The sequence below is a fragment of the Alligator sinensis genome, unplaced genomic scaffold (assembly GCF_000455745.1).
Source record: "Alligator sinensis unplaced genomic scaffold, ASM45574v1 scaffold1318_2, whole genome shotgun sequence".
Lineage (NCBI taxonomy): Eukaryota > Metazoa > Chordata > Crocodylia > Alligatoridae > Alligator > Alligator sinensis.
In genome coordinates this window covers 153978-159322 of record NW_005843067.1, presented here as the reverse complement: position 1 = coordinate 159322, position 5345 = coordinate 153978, and the positions used below count along the sequence as shown (strand labels likewise).

General features: G+C 61.4%; 1 protein-coding gene across 4 annotated transcripts in view; it reads right to left on the bottom strand.

Moving 5' to 3' along the window:
* CHRM1 (cholinergic receptor muscarinic 1) overlaps positions 1–5345 on the bottom strand; it is a 12763-nt gene that overhangs the window by 5230 nt on the left and 2188 nt on the right. Inside the window, exon 2 of one of the 4 annotated variants that reach the window (XM_025193573.1) lies at positions 1476–3281. The exons of 1 other annotated variant lie outside the window; for it this stretch is intronic. The gene's annotated coding sequence lies outside the window, so the exon portion shown is untranslated. Of the gene's footprint in view, positions 1–1475; positions 3471–5345 lie in introns of all 4 variants that reach the window. 2 more of the 4 variants (XM_025193572.1, XM_025193574.1) reach the window with 2 other exon arrangements.

The window sequence follows — 5345 nt, the reverse complement described above, 5'->3', positions numbered from 1 at the left end:
GTTGCAAAGCCTTCCCTGGTATTTCTACCCCCGTCCAGTGTTGGATGCAATAGACTGCTGCCTACGCACGCTCCTACCCCTCTCAACCAGTCAGTCTCCAAGGTGCTCCCCCCCCTGCTAACTCTACTCTCCTTGGATGCGGTTGTGCCCAGAGCCAACTGAAAAAGGCTAATAGGATTTTAGACTCCAAAATCTACCCAGTCTCACTGGCCCATCAAACTGGGAGGAGGGAGTTGGGCCAGTTTTGCTAGCCCATTGGCCCGCCATCCCCTCTGGCTTCCCACCCAGAGGCAGCATAGCCCTTCCAGTAGGGGTTTGCGGCGTAGCTGTGACCATGGCAACAGCAGGTGGTAGCGCCGTGTTGTGTAGGTGGTACCAGGCCGACAGGAATTAGCGACGTAGGAGGGATGTGGGGAAGGAAAGCGGCGGCGTGGGCGTCACCATGCCAACCGAAAGTGGGGGGCTACCGTGCCATTCCCTTCCCTGGGGTAGAACCCAGGCGTCCGGGCTCCCAGCCCCCCCAACCCCACTCCCCAGTCCCCCTGCTTTACCCCCCCCACCCCACTCCCCTCCCAGAGCTGGGGAGAGCACCCAGGGATCCGGGCTCGGCTCTGCCTTTCACATCCTCATTCCTCTGAAGCCACAGCCAACTGGCATCAGACAGGTGGAGTCCGGAGCCCAGGCATCTGGGGAGCATCAGCTGTGTACACAGGCTCCCCTGTGATCTCATTTAAGGGCTGCTTAATTGGCCCTGCTGTAATGAGGGCTGTTGGCACAGCTCCTCGGGCAGGTTTCAGTTCCAATGGTCTGGCCCCATCGCTCCAGGCGCTGTATAGACCCCGCAGGCTGGGATAGGGGGGTCCTGAGTGCTGTACAGACCCTGCAGACTGAGACTGGGGGGCACCAGGTGTTGTACAGACCCCACAGACTGGCACTGGGGGGTGTTGGGCACTGTAGAGACCGCCCCAGGCTGAGATCTGGGGGCACCAGGTGCTGTACAGACTCCCCAGGCTGAGTACAGGCACTGGGCACTGTACAGATCCTGCAGACTGGGATTGTGGCGGGGTGCGGGGTACTGTAGAGGCCACCCAGGCTGAGATCTGGGGGCACTGGGCACTGTAACAACCCCCCCAAGGCAAGACTGTGGGGTGGCAGGTGCTGCACAGACCCCCCCAGGCTGAGATCAGGGGGCTTTGGGCACTGCCTAGACCCCCAAGGCCAAGACTGGGCCAGGTGCTGTACACACACTACAAGCCAACCCATCTGGCGCTGGGCGCAGGACCCCGGCGTCCGGGCCCCTCAAGGTAAGATTCCCTTCCCCTCTGCAAACCCTGCCGGCCACAGATCACACCCAGCCAGGCAAAGCCTCGCAGCCAGCTCCCTCTCGCCCCACCCCTCCAGCGGACCCCCGCCTTTAGCCCCTGGCTTTGCAAAGACCCTCAAGCTGCCCGCCGAGGCCACGGCACCTGCCTTACTCCATATGGAAACAATCTCGCCTGGCTGGGCTGGACCTTGAAGTCTTCCTGCTGCTCCCCTGGTTTTTTTATGGGGGCGGGGGGTCACTATGCCCCTGCCTCCAGCTGGGGCAGAACCCAGGGGCCTGGGGGTGGGGACAGGCTTGCAAGACGGAGCACTGGGGGCCGTGGACCACAGCCGCTCTGCTCTCTCCCGCCGGCCAGGAGCTTTGTGTACACAGCGTCACACGTTAAATAAAACTTCCTCTGGGCAGAAGGTGGGGGAGGCACCAGGCCCCGCCCCGTCAACCTGCAACTTTATGGATGGGGAAACTGAGGCATGGAAAGCAGAGGGAGGTGGGAAGTGGAGAGAGCTGGGCGTTATGATCGCCCCCGGGCTCATAACGCCAGACCAGCCCAGTCTCTGCCTCCTCCCTTGCCCCAGCAAGCCCCATGGCATGCTTCTGTGCCTCAATTTCCCCAGCTGGTAAAGATGAGGCTTGTACTGCGCCTGGTATGATGGTGTTCCTGGTCTTGCGGGGTGAAGGAGGTCTGTACAGTGCCCAGTGCCCCCCGATCTCAGCCTGGTGATCTGTATAGTGCCTGGTGGCCCCCCATCTCAGGCTTGGGGGGGTCTGTACAGCATCTAGCACCCCCCAACCTCAGTCTGGGGGGGTCTGAACAGTGCTCAGCACCTCCTGATCTTGGCCTGGTGGGTCTGTGCAGCACCCAGTGTCCCCTGATCTCAGCCTGGGGGGTCAGTACAGCACCCGGCACCCCCCAATCTCAGCAGGGGTGGGGGGGTTGCTACCTCCTTTGCTCTTTTGCTCACAGTTGACACAGCGAAAGGTGCTTTTCAGGCCAAAGTGAAGCAGGAGCGATGGAGGCAGGAAGTGGAGCCGCGGTGTTTACACCAACCCCAGTGCACGTTTCATTTAACCATCTAGAGCAAGAATCGAGGCTGGCGGTTGTCCGATGGCCGAGGGCGAGGAGAGAAGGGGTCCGGACGCCTGGGGTCCCTCCCTGCCCTGGGAGGGGAGTGGAGTTGGGGGGTTGAAGCAGGTGGGGCTGGGAGCCCCAGTTCCAGCCAGGCCCGGGGGTCCGGTGGGTTAGCGTTGGGGTGGCCGGGAGCCGGGACACCTTGGTTCTTTTCCCACCTCCAGGGCGTGGGGTGAGAGCAAGGAAAGCTCAAAGCCGGACACCCGGGTTCACTCCAGCTCTGGGAAGGGAGTAGGGTGTACTGGGCGAGGTCTGGGAGCCCGCACGCCTGGGTCCTCCCCTGCTCTGGGAAGGGAGGGGAGTCTGGGGGGCTGGAGCCCGGATGCCCGCATTCTCCCCCAGCTCCAAAAGGCATGGGGTTTATTGGTTACAACAGGACAGAGCTGGTGGGGGTGCGGGCGAGGACTCCTGGGTGCTCCACCCTCTCCAGCTTTCCAGGAGTCTGTAGGGAAGATGCCCCCCCAGTGCCTGCCTCAGTTTCCCCCATCTCTCAAGCCAGCTGCAAACCCCTCCCTGTATCACCATCCATAGGACTTTCTTCCCCTACTCGTACAGCTCCTGGCACTGGGCAGGCAGCCCCCATCTCAGGCAGGGGCTTAGGGAGGGGAGACCTTGCTCTCTACCAGGACACCTGAGTTGTCTCCCCCCAGCCTGCTTTCATCTCTGCCTCAATCCCTGGTGCTTTAAGACGTGTTTTTGGAGCTCAGCTGGGCCATGATCACCCCCAGCTGCTTTCCATCTCCTGGCCTCTGCTTGGAGACCGGTCAAGCCAGGTTCCCTCCAGCTCTGGGAAGACAGGGCAGCTTTGCAGGGGTTCACAGCAGGTCCCTGGAGATGGAGAAACACCAGCACAGTGTCCTGGGAGCCACAGAGGAGATGGTGGGGGGATCTGGGGGCTCAGACGGGGTTAGGGCAGAGCTCAAGGCAGGGCCAGAGACTGGGGGGATCCTTGTTCCCACTGCTGGCTGGGTCAACACGGATCTTTGCTTCATGGCTTGGTGGAGACCTGGGGACGGTCTGGAGGAGAACGGATGGGTTAGGATGCAGGTTCTCCAGCTCCTGCGCTCTCAGCCCCCTCTCGGAAAGTCCCAGCTCTTACCTTGACTCCAGGGGGAAAAAACCCCCTTGGATAATTCTTCTATGGCAAAGCCCTTGGAGAAACCCCACAGGGGGAGAGACCTCAAGGGGCTTCCACTCTCCCAGGGGTCTCATGGCCAGAGGGAGTGGTGTAGGGGTGCTGTGGGCAGCTGAGTCTGGGGAAGAACAGGCAGGAGCTTAGGAAGATTAGGAGGGGGTGGGCTTGGGAGCCCGGTCACCTGGGCTCCCTCCAGCTCTGGGCAGGGAGTGGGACCTTGGGGGGTTAAAACAGGGGGGCTGGGAGCTCGGACGCCTGGGTTGTCCCCAGGTCTAGGCAGGTGAGGGGTTGCGGCGGGGGTGGCAGGTTACACAGAGCTGGGGAAATGCAGGGGAAACTGAGGCAGGGCTCTGTGGCACTGAGGTGGGGTTCATGCTGGGCTGGAAGCGGCCTCTGGGGGGTCCTCAGCCGAGCTACAGGTGTCGAACCGAGCTGAGGGCTGGCAGTTCCCTGGGTCACGATGAGCTCTTCGACACAACCAAGCCAGGAGATGGGAGCTGACCCCCAGGGGGAAACTGAGGCACGGTGAGTAATACGAAGACAATGCACAAGGGGGGGGGTGCTCTACCAAGTGCCCCCTGATCCCAAGGGGTGCCTGAGGGGTGTGCCCAGAGCCTGGTGTGGCCTGATCTTGGCCTGGGGGCTCTGCCCAGCGCGGCCGGATCTCGGCCCGGGGGGTCCGTTCAGGTTGCAGCCTTGGAGTGGCCTGCCGGAGCCTGGCCACGGGGAACGGGACCCCGGGGCTCCGAGTCCCTTGGCTGCTCATTTTTCCAGCTAACTGACTCGGGACGTCTCCCAGCTCCTAATAAGGGCACTGTCTCCTGGCAGGAAATATTTATGCCGGGCAATGACGGATGGGTGTGCTGAGGTCTGGCCACCATCAGTGGGGCCCTGGGTTCGCTGGGGGAGGAGATGCCAGCGAGAAGCAAGGCGACCTGGGGGGAGTGGGGGGACGGTTGGATCCTGCCTGGTGCTGAGTTTGCCACCCTCGGCCCCATCCATTGCTGTTTTCAGCCCCCAGCCCTGTCGGCTGCTCTGCTCTCAGATCCCCACTCCGTGCCTCCTGCCCCATCCATTGCTCTGCTTTCAGCTCCCTGCCCCAATAACATGCACCCCAGAATGACCCTGGCTCTGACTGGGTGTGGGGAGGTGGCGGCGGCGGGGGGGTCTCTACTTGCTACCATAATGCTCCTAGTAATGCACACCCCAGAATGGGGCCCCGGCTTTGGTTGGGGCAGGGTTCTCTAGTTGCTACTGTAATGCTCCTTGTAATGTGCACCCCAGAACGGGGCCCTGGTTTGGGTTAGGGAGAAGTCTCTAGTTGCTACCATAATTCTCCTAGGAATGCACACCCCAGAATGGGGCTCTGCCTGTCTGGGGAGATCTCTAATTGCTACTGTGATGCTTCTCATGATTGCTCCCATGTTGGAGGGGAAAGGGGCGTGTTGTATGCATGACAGTACGGTAATTCGCACAGGGGGTCTGTCCGTTCTGCACCATCTCCTCCGTTTCGGCCCCGGGCAGTGCTTCACTGCCCCGTAGCCGACAAAATCTGGGGTAACCAAATCCCCCTACCATTGCCCTGTGTATCCGCACCCTGTGCCTCCGTGCCTCGGTTTCCCCAGCCTGTGAAACAGAGCTGGTAATGCGTCATGCACTTGTCTGGGGCCCTAGTGACGGGCTCAGCTTTGCAAAGGGAGTAGGCGGCAGCTGAAGATGGATCTTTTTCTCTGTGCAAGAGCTTTGCTGCTTAGAAA